This window comes from Narcine bancroftii, chromosome 6 (genome assembly GCF_036971445.1).
Source record: "Narcine bancroftii isolate sNarBan1 chromosome 6, sNarBan1.hap1, whole genome shotgun sequence".
Classification (NCBI taxonomy): Eukaryota; Metazoa; Chordata; class Chondrichthyes; order Torpediniformes; family Narcinidae; genus Narcine; species Narcine bancroftii.
This window is the reverse complement of record NC_091474.1, coordinates 175,461,744-175,477,377: the sequence shown is the minus strand read 5'-3', so window position 1 is coordinate 175,477,377 and position 15,634 is coordinate 175,461,744.

Genomic DNA, 15,634 nt, shown 5'->3' with positions numbered 1-15,634 from the left:
TGTCCCTGAAAATGAAAATGCATTTACTATGAATATTTGTATTGGCACTTGTGTTTGACAATATCTGGGTGCCTTATATAGATAAATGACTGTAGATCTGAAGTATGATTGTCTCCCAGAGCAATGGTGTAAGGTGCCATCTGATAGTGATGAGGCAGAAGGGACATTAATATTGTGCTGTTAATGCTCATTTGATTACAGGGCTATATGTTTGTGCAATGGAATTTTACCTTGCCTATCATGCCCTGCCATTAAATCTCAGAAATCATACAGTGAAGCCAGGGCCATAATCTTATCCCATATGTCACTGCAGTGGTCCTCTGAGCTGAGAATCCATATCCACCATCAAAGAGGCAATTGACAGTTTCCACTGTCAATTTTTTTTTGTTGGTTTTCTCAAATATCTCTGATAATCAGACGATATTATGCATAGGTGCACGTTATTTATTTGCTTAACACAACTGCACAACTCTGAATAGAGGTCACTGAAGGCTGTTTGAAAGCACAGTTGTGAATAATGAGTAATGTTTATTGTTTTATATATATTACAATGTACACAAAGGGGAAGTAAAAGGAAATGTTGAGAATTGTGTCTCAGAGAAAGTTGACAAGGTTTAATGATACAAGATGCATAACTTAGTGAGATTTAATAGAAGCATTACTGCCTAATGTTAGATTTTCTGATTGGTATTAAGTTAATGTAATAATTACTGAGAGTTACAATGTTGGGCCCTTCAAGGCGACATTGTCTGGACGTGCTCTGCCTGTTTCTGAACATATTTACATCTGATTAACTTGCTTCACTTCATTTCAGCCATCAGCCTTGAACATAGCAGAGAGCTTTGAGGCTTCGATGTCAAGTGAAATAGGTCAGGAAGCACATGCTCACGTCAAGCATATATTTGCTTCAATTTACCAAGATTAAACAAAGATCAAATATGGGTTATAGCAAATATCAAACTTCCTTAATGGCATTAGATTGCAAAACCTCAGCAAAAACTGCAGAATGAAAGCAGCTTGTCACTGGTCTGAAAACAAATGGAGTAAATGGCTTGAAGGCTGAAAATTAGGCATGCTTCAATAGAACTGGCAGACAGTAAATTGGTGGTGACAATCTGATGAATTCTACAAGTCTTACTATTATTTAGTATGTTACTGACAATTAGTGACCACCTGTCATAAATGATATACTGTATATCCACAGTTCTAATTTAAACACTCACTGCTATGGATATTCAGTTTATTTAAAAACTTTGGGACTGAACTTCAAACTTCTGATGCATGACTACCACATCAAAAACTGTAATTATTAGCACCTTTAATGTAATACAAATTGGGAACAGGAACAGGCCACTCAACCGCTCAAGCCTGTTCGGCTATTTAATATGATCATGTCTGACTTAACTGCATCCTCAACTCTTCATTCTCATCTATTTCACTGTCTTGCTTACCTCTGACTGAAAATATTCAAAGACACTTCTGTGGTAAGTGTGATGGAATGAGTTAGAACAGAAGCAACATGTTCTTAATTTCAAAAAAAAATGCAACACAGTAGAAGCCTATTCCAGCCATTTAAACCTGTGCTGTGCAATTACATCCAAATTAACCTACAGCTCGATTGTGGATTGGGAGGAAACCAGAGCACCCGAGGAAAACACACATGGACACAGGGAGAACGTACAAACTTCTTACAGACAGCGCCGGATTTGAACCCACCTACACTAACCTTGGAACTACAAAATGATCCAGATGTGTGCTGGAATAATCATGTCTGTAGGGTTGCAAATGTAGGCTAGGTCTCCAACTGCAGATCAATTGAAGCAGGGATAGACCAGTGGAGTAAGACAGAGGTGGATACAATCAGCTACAAGAATCCAAATATCTGGTTTGAAGAATATTTTGTAATCACAAAAAAACAACCATTGTGACTGGTCTAATTCTGTTTCAGATGGATTTAGGGGAAAGGGATTGCTAAGGGCAAAGGAATGGAATTAATAGAGAAAACTGAAGTTAATGGTTTGGTCTCCCAAGTAGTTATTTCTTGACATTGACCAATGTCAGGTGCAACTAGTCCTGCTCCTGTTCAATCTTGTGAAATCATTCTGTACCTGAGCATGGGATTCCAACTTCTTCCAAGCCTCTGACATGTTGGGTTAATGAAACTCCTGTCAACATCAACAGAAATGAAAGTGAGGAGTGAAATAAAATGAATAATGATTAAATAAGATTTCCCCCCCCCCCCACTGAAATGCAAAATAAAATGAAAATGCTGGAAATGTGAAATAAAAACAGAAAATGTCTAGAATTCTTGGCCTTTTATCAGAACATATTAAAATCCTTTGAAAACAGATGTTTTCCCTCAAACCTAAAAATATTCACGGTTTAATTCTTTGCAGATGCTGCCTGATCTGTTTCCACTGTTGGCTATTTTTAATTTCCAACAACAGCAGGTTATTTTTTTTTACAATTGGGTGATTTTGTCCAAGAGATTCTCAGCTAATTCACATCATTCATTGACTTTTAGACAACCCTATGTCAGAAGAAAATGGTTGGGTTAGGATTTGGGCAGAAATATTATGAGTACCTTGAATAGTTGAAGTCTTAATATTGTTAATTTCTTGCTCTTCACGACCACAAGCTACTGCATCATATTACCTTTTTAAATCAGCCATTTTATATTAACATACAAGTTAGGTTTGTGGAAGCAATGATAATCCCATATTTTATCTCAGATAGAACTAGTTACTTATAACAGGAAGGGTGATTGTTACCGATGAATTAGAGTGTTGCAGTTATGATATGCTATCATCTTAAACTGAAAGCTGCAAAATATATCTCTGATCAGCATTATCTGGTTTAATCTGCTTGGATGGAATTGTGAAGATAAATCACTGATATTGATAGATTTTTTTTTGGATATTGAGGGAATTGAATGATATGAAGTTTGTACACAAAACTGATGCTGAGGTCAATATCAGGAATGATCTTATTTTATGGAAAACAGAAAATCCCAGTGGGGCTACATCTGCTTTTACTTCCGACATACTTAACTTCTTACTGTCATGTTTCAGCTTCATTTATGCTTCAAAGGCTTTATGGAAAAAGAATACACATAGTTTCAAACCATGGAAATGTTCTGGTTATATTCAGAAAATTATTTTCTGAAATTTTCAAAAGATACCAGGTCACCTTTTAAATTTGTTTTGTAATCTGACTGAAAAGAACATGGTGACCTTTTTAAAACATGGGATTAAATTACATTCAGGCCTTATTTTGATTGTACATGTGGCAGAAAAGTAACTAAATGAGATTTTTGCCCATACTCCTGAGCCTACAGTGACGTAGAATATTTTTTTCCTTGGTCAGAGGAGACTGCCGAGGAGATTCCCACAGCCAAGTTATTCTACACTCTCTGCACCAGACACAGAAGATCTTTAAAGAAACGAGCAAGTTTATTGCGTGAGAGTCTAAATTAGAGAGAGATCATTATCATGCCCTGATGTTCCATTCAATGGTCTGCCGAACACCACTTTAGGTTTACTTTCAGTTCACGTGTTCTGAAGCAATAACAGGAAAAATAATTGTCAGGAAGTGCAACAGAGACTCCAGGCCTTCCTCTCATGGGAAGTTGCATGCGCCAATGGAAAGAGGTCCTGCAATTGTCCCAAATGAGGAAGGAAAGTTGGGAAAGGGATTTAGGAACAAGCCTTTCTGCCTCATTTTATTTAATTTTCTGCAACTAACCCACTTAATATCATTTAAGAAAGTTGAGAAAAATTCAGTCTGATAATAGCAGGAATTAATCACTTGCACCAAAAGTTCCTAAAACAACTCATATTATTGCTTAAAAAAAGCACACAAATCTGGGGAAACTCAGCAGGTCAAACAGTGTTCTTTATCGAGCAAAGATAGAGATACATCTCCAACTTGAGCCCTTCATCAAGGTAGGTATAAAGTACACTGTTTGACCCGCTGAATTTCCCCAGCTTTGTGTTTGTACTTCAATCACGGAGTCTGCAGACTTTTGTCCTTTATTCATATTCTTCTTTTCTTCTTTGGCTTGGCTTCGCGGACGAAGATTTATGGAGGGGGTAAAAAGTCCACGTCAGCTGCAGGCTCGTTTGTGGCTGACAAGTCCAATGCGGGCCAGGCAGACACGATTGCAGCGGTTGCAGGGGAAAATTGGTTGGTTGGGGTTGGGTGTTGGGTTTTTCCTCCTTTGCCTTTTGTCAGTGAGGTGGGTTCTGCGGTCTTCTTCAAAGGAGGTTGCTGCCCGCCAAACTGTGAGGCGCCAAGATGCACGGTTTGAGGCGTTATCAGCCCACTGGCGGTGGTCAATGTGGCAGGCACCAAGAGATTTCTTTAGGCAGTCCTTGTTCCTTTTCTTTGGTGCACCTCTGTCACGGTGGCCAGTGGAGAGCTCGCCATATAACACGATCTTGGGAAGGCGATGGTCCTCCATTCTGGAGACGTGACCCATCCAGCGCAGCTGGATCTTCAGCAGCGTGGACTCGATGCTGTCGACCTCTGCCATCTCGAGTACTTCGACGTTAGGGATGTAAGCGCTCCAATGGATGTTGAGGATGGAGCGGAGACAACGCTGGTGGAAGCGTTCTAGGAGCCGTAGGTGGTGCCGGTAGAGGCATTTATTTTAAATAAATTTATTTTAAATAAATATTGCAAAAGCAAATTAATTTATGTGAAGCTCCAAAAAATGAAATTGTAGGGATTATCAGCAAATCTTGCATCAGAAAATTTTACAGAGAATTTAAATGAATGGGGATTTCTTCTTGAATCTTAATTGAAAAAAAACAAATGTTAATGGAAATGTAATCCTTATGTATTGTTTTACGTAAAACCATTTTCAAAGTAGCAACTGAGGACTGGAGTTCTTTGGAGAGACTGAGGATTTTTTTTTTCTCTCTGGAGCATAGTGTGACCTTTGAGAGGAATACAAAGATCATAAGGAGCATCGATGAGGTGAATGTTCACAGTCTATTTCCTCGGGAAGGGAAGTCTAAAATGAGAGGGCATAGATTTAAGGTGAGAGGAGAAAGGTTTAAAGGGAACCTGAGGGGCAACATTTTCACACTGAGGGTGGTGGGTCTGTGCAACAAGTTGCCAGAAGTGGTAGAGGTGGTAGATAGCTGGGAAGTAGAACACTGTGGGCGAGCATTATGTCTGCTCTTCCCACTCTCTGCGGGCCAGCGCTGCCAATGAGCAGTTCCAGCAGTTTTGCCATTTATTTTTGTGGAAGTTCCCATTTCCCAGTTGGTAATGATGCTAAATCTATATGGAGTAAAAAGAACCTGAAGAAATATTATTTAAATACTTACAACCAGCCAAAAAATATTTCAAAGATTTGTGTATTAATCAACTCATTGAATTTAGAGGTCTATTAATACACAAAACTAAAACATAATCTAAACTGAATCTGACCCAAGCCCAAGGGCACATCACTTGTCATAATTTATGTCTCTAAAATATAATAATTGTATTCAATTATCTTCTCTAAATTTTAACCTCTCTCCTAAAACCTTGTTTTTTGATACCCTTTCTGTGGGAAAAATATTTGCACTCTTTATGCAATCAATGCTCTTATAATCTTATATACCCAGGAGGCATGTCACGTAATGACATGGAGTTAGTAATGAAATCCCTACTCTCCCCAAAAAAGTTTTAAAAAGGGTTTTAAAAAATGCAGAGAAGTTTAAAAGGACAATGAAAGAAACTGTCTGAAAAGTTGGAGAAGAAAACAGGATGCCACCAAAGGAGGAAAAACTTATTACAGCACTGGAGCTGGAAAAAGAAAAGGACAAGGAGAAAGAAATAAGACCTACCTCAAAGAAGGAGCCTGGAGCTGTTCAGAATCTGGTCCTCCATAGTGAACACCAGGGAGCTGGGAAGACCTTGAGCTCTTTTACTCAAGGTCTCCCCCAACAATGGCCACTGCTAACTGAAGAAGAACGTCTACTGCGCAAGCACGAGGAGTCACGCATGTGCCAAGAAAAAAAACTGGAGGCACTTTTTAAAAACAATCCTGAACCTGACACCTCTGGGGGAGAACCAAGTGAAGAACTAATGGAGGTAGAAGTTGAATCAGCCAGAGAACAAGGATTCAAAGAAGTTAGTAAATAAGCTTTATTATTGGCTTTGGAGGTCAAAATGTAGATGGGTAATCTGCAGTGGTCTCTAGATGAATCATTGCAAAAGACTCTTAAAATCACATCTGATAAAGTGACAGAAACTAGAGATGTGACAGGTCAGATGCAGAATACCATAAAGAAAATGGATGATAAATTAGAAGTTATGGAAGAAAGAATAAAAGGAATTGAATTGGAAATACAGCAACTAAAAGACCAGGTGAAAAATTTGCAAAAATAATGAAGGAGCCTTTTAGTTAGAAGATGGACACTTCAGAAAAATAGAGTCGAAGAAATAACATCAAGATTGTGGGGCTAAGAGAAGGTGATGAAGATCAGGATATGAAGAATTTTTTACTAAGTTGGAGACCACAAGTATTGGGAATGGAAGAATTTAAAGAAGGCATTGAAATTGAAAGAGCGCATAGAGCTTTAAGACCAAAACCGCAAGAAGGTCAAAACCCTTATCCAATATTGGTTAATTTCCTTCGCTATAAGGTGAAAGAGAAAGTGTTGGAACTAGCAGCAAAGCAAGCGAAGGCAAGACAAGCCACAGTGATCTACAATGGAAACAAGATCTTTTTTTTACCTGGATATAAGTTTTGAACTGTTGAAAAAGAGAAAGGAATTTAAAAGTGTTTTGTGGAAGAAGGGATATGCATTTGTTTTGAGATATCCTGCCGTATTGAAAATTTTTCTTAATAATGAACCTAATTTTTTTTCAGATCATGATGAAGCCAAAACTTTTGCTGAATCTTTTCCTGTTAAAATGGGAAGTAAGGGGTAACCTGCTAAGATGGGAAGTAATGGGTGAGGAGATATACTGTTTGGTTTGACAGTAAAACTGGAAGATTATGTGTTTATTTGTCTTTTCTTAAATTATAAGGGTAGGGAGTTAAGCCAATATTAATAGGTATTAATGGAGTGTGGGTATGACAACGGCTCTGTATACGCTTATCTTTGTGAGGTTTTTCAGTTGGTTGTTTTTCCAGACTCTTTTGTGTAGTCTTCCAAAGGCGCTATTTGCCTTGGCGAGTCTGTTGTCTATCTCATTGTCGATCCTTGCATCTGATGAAATGGTGCACACTCCTGTTCGGCTCCGAATCATGGGTCCTCTACCGGCACCACCTACGGCTCCTAGAACGCTTCCACCAGCGTTGTCTCCGCTCCATCCTCAACATCCATTGGAGCGCTTACACCCCTAACGTCGAAGTACTCGAGATGGCAGAGGTCGACAGCATCGAGTCCACGCTGCTGAAGATCCAGCTGCGCTGGATGGGTCACATCTCCAGAATGGAGGACCATCGCCTTCCCAAGATCGTGTTATATGGCGAGCTCTCCACTGGCCACCGTGACAGAGGTGCACCAAAGAAAAGGTACAAGGACTGCCTAAAGAAATCTCTTGGTGCCTGCCACATTGACCACCGCCAGTGGGCTGATAACGCCTCAAACCGTGCATCTTGGCGCCTCACAGTTTGGCGGGCAGCAACCTCCTTTGAAGAAGACCGCAGAGCCCACCTCACTGACAAAAGGCAAAGGAGGAAAAACCCAACACCCAACCCCAACCAACCAATTTTCCCTTGCAACCGCTGCAATCGTGTCTGCCTGTCCCGCATCGGACTTGTCAGCCACAAACGAGCCTGCAGCTGACGTGGACTTTTTACCCCCTCCATAAATCTTCGTCCGCGAAGCCAAGCCAAAGAATAGGTATTAAGTAATTGAAGATAGATGTAGAGGCTAGTAAGTATAAGATTTGGGGGTGGGGGGGTGGCAAAGGGAATGTTTGCTGGCTGCCACCGAATCATGTGTGCGGGTGTAGGCTGGACTACCACTCCTATAAATAAGGCCGTTAAAAAGGGTATTTTTTTTTTGTGTGGACCTTTTTGGGGGTATTCAATCATTTATTTTTTCTTAACTTTTCTATTTTCCACACATTTATTGGTATAATAGAATAAAGATAATACCTTTGTTATGTTAAAGAGGGATTTGGAGGATGAAGGCTGGATGAGTAGGGGGTTAATTTGATTGAAAATAATTGGGAAGATTAATTTTTGAGTTTTAATTTTGATGGGATACAAAATCAAATAAAACCAAAAAAAGATGTATTTATGAAAAAAAGAATATAGATATAGCTTTTTTACAAGAAACACATTTAGTGGAGAAGGAATTAGATAAATTACAAAGAAATTGGATGGGTAAAGTAGGGGCAGCCTCATATAATTAAAGGCTTGAGGAGTTGCAATAGTGATAAATAAAAATCTACTGGTAAAAATTGTAAATGTTGAAAAGGATGTGGCAGGAATGTATGTTATGGTAAAACGTCAAATATACTCAGAAAATTGGACCATGCTGAATTTATATGCTCCTAATGTAGAAGATAGTAAGTTTATGCAAGAAGTTTTTATGAAACTGTCAAATTTTGATGGGAGGAGATTTTAATTTGACATTAAATTCAAAAATGAATAGATCAGAAAAATATTCAGGAGATTGTAAAGTGTCTAAAGAAGTAAAAGAATTAATGGTAGATATGGGATTGATAGATATTTGGAGGAAAATGCTTATTCATTTTATTCTTTCTGACATAGGATATATTCATGAATTGACATGTTTTTATTGACAGCTCAAGTTCAATCTAGAGTACAACAAGTAGAATATTTGGCACATTCTATGACAGACCCTTTTGTTATCTGAGGAAGAAAAATTTAGTGTATATAGGTGGAGATTAAATAAGGTATTATTGAAAAGGAATGATTTTTGTAATCAAACAAATCAAGTTTTTATGGAAAATAATAAAGATTCAGTAAAGAATTAATTTGTTATATGGGATACATTAAAAGCATATTTAAGAGGACAAATAATTAGTTATATGGTAAATTTTTAAAAGAAGACTATTTAAAGGAAGTAGATCAATTAAAAAAGGAAATAACTGATTTAGAGAAAATAATACAAATTAGTCCAAATGAGGAAAGGAAGAAATTAATGGAAACAAAAAAGGTCAAGCTTAATATGATACAAACATATAGATTTGAAAGAGCTATTTTGAGAACTAAACAAAGGTATTATGAACTGGGAGAAAGAGCTCATAAGGTGTTGACATGGCAGTTAAAGAAAGAACAAGTATCTAGGAATCTAGTAGCAATGAAAGACAAGAATGGTCAGATGGTGTATGAGTCAAAGGAAATAAATGAACATTTTAGAGAGTTTTTTGAGAAGTTGTTCAAGTCTGAGTTAAAACAAGATTAAACTAAAATAGAGAAATATTTGCAACAAATTCAATTATCAAAAAAGTATTATCAAATTCCTTTACAGAAGCTGAGGTATATGAGGTTCTGAAAATGTTGCAAAATAATAAAGTGCCAGGAGAAGATTGTTTTCCAGTGGAATTTTATAAGGAATTTAAGGAACTGTTGGTGCCAATTTTTAAAGAGATATTAGATCAAATAAGGGAAGTAAGTGATGTACCAGAATCCTTTACGATGGAATAAAATTGTATCCAAATTGTGGGGTAATTATTTGGTAAAGATACTTTCAAAATTAATTAATATGGACCAGACAGGATTTATTACAAAAAGAAAGGCGGCAGATAATATAGTGAGATTTTTAAGTTAGATAAATGTGGCTCCAAAAAGGAAAGCTCCAGTGGTAGCAGTTATTTTAGATGCAGACAAAGTATTTGATAGATTAGAAAGGTGTTATACAAGTTTGGATTTCCTGAGACATTTATAAAAGGAATAAAAGCATTGCATAATTAACCAAAGGTGAAAGTTGTAGTAAATGGTCAAATATCAGGTTTGATTAGATTAGGAAGGTCTTCTAGGCAGGGTTGCCCACTTTCACCATTCTAATTTGTATTGACAATAGAACCATTAACTGAAGTGATTTGAGGGGATAAGGAAATTAGAGGTTTTGAGATAGGAGACCAAGTTCATAAAATTAGTCTTTTTGTAGATGTTATAGTGTACTTATCTAAACAGAAACTTCACTGAATAGACTAAATGAAAAATTAACAGAATATAGATTATTTTCTGGATATAAGGTTAATGTGGATAAAAGTGAAATGATGCCGATGGTTAATGCAGATTATACACAATGTAAAAAGTTATTAAATTTAAATGGCAAAGTGATGAGGTTAAATATTTGGGATAATAGTAAGTAAACAATTGAATAATTTGTATAAATTGAATTATTTACCACTTTTAAAAAGAGTGGAGGAAGATTTTAAAAAGTGGAAGGAATTATCAATAACATTAATAGGGTGGGTGAATTATGTTAAAATTAATATTTTTCCTAGAAATAAATACTCATTTCAAACATTACCAATTCAGGTACTTAAATGTTCTTTTAAGATGATTAAGTAAGAATATTAGGGAGATTTTATGGAGAGGAAAATCAGCAAGGATAAGTATGGAAAAGTTGACATGGAAAAAAATCAAAGAGGTTTGAGATCACCAAATTTTAAAAGTTAATATAAGGCACCTCAATTGAGATTTTTGTTTTCTTTGTATCAAAGGGAAGAAAAAGCATTTTGGGTTGATACTGAAATGAATAATATAGGTGAAGAAAGTCCAGACAAATATTGTGTAAATAGAATTATGAAATTTTTAAAGGTAGAAAAGAAATACCAATTTTAAAACATTTGTTTCTAATATGGAATGGGATACATGTGGAAAAAGGTGCAAGAAATTATTTGTTGGCTCAAGTGACTTTAAAACAAAATCAAATTATTCCATTTACAATGAATAATTCTTTATTTGACAATTGGTATGACAAAGGTATACAGAAAATACAAGATTGTTTTAGAGGTTCAATTTTTATAACATTTGATCAATTAAAGGAGAAATAAGGGATATTACAAAATACAATATTTGTACATTATCAATTATGATCATATTTGAAGAAGAAAATAGGAATGGATGAGACTTCCCGAGCATAGTCAATTTGAATATGTTATTACAGATACCTTTATTATTTGAAGATTTATAACTACTCTATATAATAAATTACAAGAAATAAAGGAAAAGAAAGATTTGTATAGAACTAAATTGAAATGGGAACAGGATTTAAATATACAAATACAAAAAGAAATATGGTCGAAACTGTGTAGAGATAGTGTAATTAATACAATCAAATGCTAGATATCAAATGTATTACACACCATTGAATAATGGTGTAATAAATGTAATTTATTTTTTTCTACCCAATGTTTTAGATCTAAAAAAGAAGTTGGTGATTTCTTGCATTCAGTATGGTTGTGTGAAAAGGAAAAAAATTTTTGGAAAGAATTATGTGTTATGTGAGAGAAGATATTAAAAGTGAAGGTTAAATTATATCCAAGAATTTATTTGTTGGGTAATATATATGATGAAGATATTAAGTTAGAACTAGATAGATATAAAAAGAGATTTCTGAGTCTAGCAACAGCAATGGTGAGAAAGTGTGTAGCTAAAATGTAGAAATTGGAAATTAATGTAAAAATAGAAGAATGGTTTAATAAAATAAAATATTATTTCCCATTAGAAAAAATTACTTATATTATGAGACATGATTATGATCAATTTTGTCAAATTTTGGAGCCATATATGAGATTTATGAATATAGACTAATCCAGACACTCTAATCCAATCCCCCCCCCCAAAAAAAAATATGGTACTTTCATAAAGAAATGTATTATGGTCTTATTAATGTGTTTATTAATATGTTCTTTCTTTTCTATCTTTTTTCTTCTATCTGAAGGGGTTAGGGATGGTGGGAGTTGGGGCTGAAAATTGAAAATTATTTAGTATCTATTAGTAATTATATTGCAAGTTGATTTGAAATATATGAAAGATACTAATAAATATTCTTTTTTACAACTATCATTTGTTCAAGGGTAAACAAGCCCAATCTATCCAATCTCCATAACTGAAGTCCTCCAATCCACACAGCATCCTGGTTAATCTCCTCTGCACTCCCTCCAGCAAAACCTTATCCCTTCCATAGTGCAATGGTCAAAACTCCATTCAATACTCCACATGCATCCGAGCTAGTTTTCTGTGATGTTGCAATGTAACCTCACAACTCTTATATTCTGTGCCCTGGCCTATCAAGGTAGGCATGCTTTCTTCACAACTCTTTCCCCTTTTGTTGCCAGTTTCAGGGAATTATGTATGGACTTAGCCCCCTCAGACTCACTGTTCATTAACATTCCTTGGTGCCCTACCATTTAGTGACTATATCTTACCCCTTTTTGAATTCCAAAAATGTATCACCTACAGGTTTGAGATTTAATTCCAGCTACCAACAGATTCCCACAACTCCCACAATTTCCAACTGATCTAATCCTGCTGTATCCGTAAACAACCTTCCTCACTATGCACAACACATAGAACACTACAGGACCTTCAGCCTTCAATGTTGTGGCATCCCATATATTCCTTTAAAGTACTAAACCCTCTCTATTTTTGTTCCATCCATTTAATGCCCACTACTAAGTTGCATGTCATCCACAATATTCCCCTCACATTCACATCTTCTTTCTTTGGCTTGGCTTCGCGGACGAAGATTTATGGAGGGGGTAAAAAGTCCACGTCAGCTGCAGGCTCGTTTGTGGCTGACAAGTCCGATGCGGGACAGGCAGACACGATTGCAGCGGTTGCAAGGGAAAATTGGTTGGTTGGGGTTGGGTGTTGGGTTTTTCCTCCTTTGCCTTTTGTCAGTGAGGTGGGCTCTGCGGTCTTCTTCAAAGGAGGTTGCTGCCCGCCAAACTGTGAGGCGCCAAGATGCACAGTTTGAGGCGTTATCAGCCCTCTGGCGGTGGTCAATGTGGCAGGCACCAAGAGATTTCTTTAGGCAGTCCTTGTACCTTTTCTTTGGTGCACCTCTGTCACGGTGGCCAGTGGAGAGCTCGCCATATAACACGATCTTGGGAAGGCGATGGTCCTCCATTCTGGAGACGTGACCCACCCAGCGCAGCTGGATCTTCAGCAGCGTGGACTCGATGCTGTCGACCTCTGCCATCTCGAGTACTTCGACGTTAGGGGTGTAAGCGCTCCAATGGATGTTGAGGATGGAGCGGAGACAACGCTGGTGGAAGCGTTCTAGGAGCCGTAGGTGGTGCCGGTAGAGGACCCATGATTCGGAGCCGAACAGGAGTGTGGGTATGACAACGGCTCTGTATACGCTTATCTTTATTTAGATTCACATCTAAATCATTAATATATCACAAACGTCCCAATGCCAATCCCTGTAGCCTAACATTAGTCTCACTTCCAATGACAAAAATATCCTTCCACCACCACTCTTTGCCTTCTATTGCCATATCTATTTTAAATCCAATAGGCTAGCTCACCTTAGATCCCACATACCTACACCTTTTGATGAACCTACAATGCAGGATAAGAGTGGAAGTGAGAGAAGAAAAAAACAGAACCAGACCATCAACCATTCATTTTACCCTAATCCAGTGATTTTCAACCTTTTTCTTTCCACTCACATACCACTTTAAGTAATCCCTATGCCATTGGTGCTCTATGATTAGTAAGGGATTGCTTAAGGTGGTATGTGAGTGGGAAGGGAAGGTTGAGAATCACTGCTCTAGACCCAATAATTTAACTGAAATATTTTGCTTGCAAAAAATTGTCATTGGATCATTTCCTTTGGAGTTATGAAACCATGCACATAACGAGTCAATTAGGTACAATTAAAAGAGTGGTTTTCAAACTTTTTCTTTCCACCTACATACCACTTTAAGCAATCCCTTACTAATCACAGAGCACTGATGGCATAGGGATTACTTAAAGTGGTATGTGAGTGGAATGAAAAAGTTGAGAACTACTGCCCTCACCCTACATTAATCCAACTTTTTATTTTCCCCACATTCTCCTCAACTTCTTCCAGATTCTACCCTTATCTACACCCAGGGCAATTTACTGGACAATTAATCTCCTGGCCTACATGCCTTTTGGATGTGGAAGGAAACTGAAATATCTGAAGGAAATCCATTCAGTCACAGGAAGAATATGCAAATTCGATACAGACATCACCTGTGATCAGGATTGAGCCCAAATCTCTAGCATTGTGAGACTTCAGCTCAATCAGATTGCCAGTATGGTATCTTACTAAATTCCAGAAAAAATAATATCTACCATTTGCCTTCATCAGTCTCCTTGGTTTCCTCCTTAAAAAATTGAAGTCAAGTCAATTGCACAAGTCATCTGATTGCACAAGTACAACCCAACAAAACAGTGTTCTCCAGTCGTCGGAGCATAACATGCAGACAGACAACCAGACATAACACTTACAGATAAACAATACATATGCAGGGCAATGATTCATATAAACATATAAATAAATAGATATAGTTTTGTAAATTTAAGAGTCTCGGATGGTTAGTATGACCAGTTCCTTTGGTTGTTTAGCATTCTTACTCCTCATGAGAAGAATCTATTTCTCAGCCTGGTGATGCTGCTTCAGATATCCCCGTATCTCTTTCCCGATGGGAGCAGCTGAAAGATGCTGTGTGCAGGGTGGAAGGGATCCTCAATGATTTTATGCCCCATCTTCAGACAACTATCCTGGTAGATCAATTAAGGGAAGGGAGAATCCAGTGATCCTCTCTGATACTCTTATGGTCCTGTGGATTGACCACTGATCCATTTCTCTGCAGCAACCATGCACATGGTGATGAGGCCAACCAGGAAACTCTTGATAGAGGTCCTATAGAAGGTTGACATATGGTGGCCAGTAGCCTTGCCTGCTTCAGTCTTCGCAGGAAGTGCAGTCATTGTTGCACCTTCATGACAAATGAATAGATGTGTGCCCATAGTAGGTCACTAGTTAAGTGAACACCAAGGAACATGCTGCTTTCCACTCTCTCCATTGATGTGTAGTGAAGTATGGTCATTACTAGTCCTTCTAAAGTCCACAATCATCTCCTTTGTCTTGTCCACATTGAGGTTCAGGTTGTTATTCTTGCACCATACAATGAGATTTACCAGCACTTCTCTGTAGTTGTGTTGACGAGGCCGACTACTGTTGTGTCATCTGCAAACTTGATGACCCTGTTGGAGCTGGATCTGGCAATGCAGTCGTGGTCAGTAATGTGATCAGTAGAGGGCTGAGCACAAAGCCCTGAGATGCACCGGTGCTCAGCGTGATGCTGCTGAACCATCAATTCAAGTTCTGGAGACAGGATTTGCCCATCACAAAGCCATGTTGATTCTCCCTGAACAGTTCTTGTCTTTCGAAATGAACGCAAATCTTTTCTCTCAAAACTTCCTTCAAAAATCTCCCTTATTATTGAGATAAAGCTCAGTGGCCTATAATTTTCTGTCTTACCACAGCTGCCTTTTTAAACATGCAGGTTGGTAGGTTAATTAGCAACTAAAAAATGCCCATGTAGATGAGAGGGTAGAATCATGGGGGCTGATAAAATGTGGGGAGACCAAAATGGGGTTAGGGAAAATGGGTGCTTGAAGATCAATGGTTGCACAGTGAGCTGAAGGATGAATTTC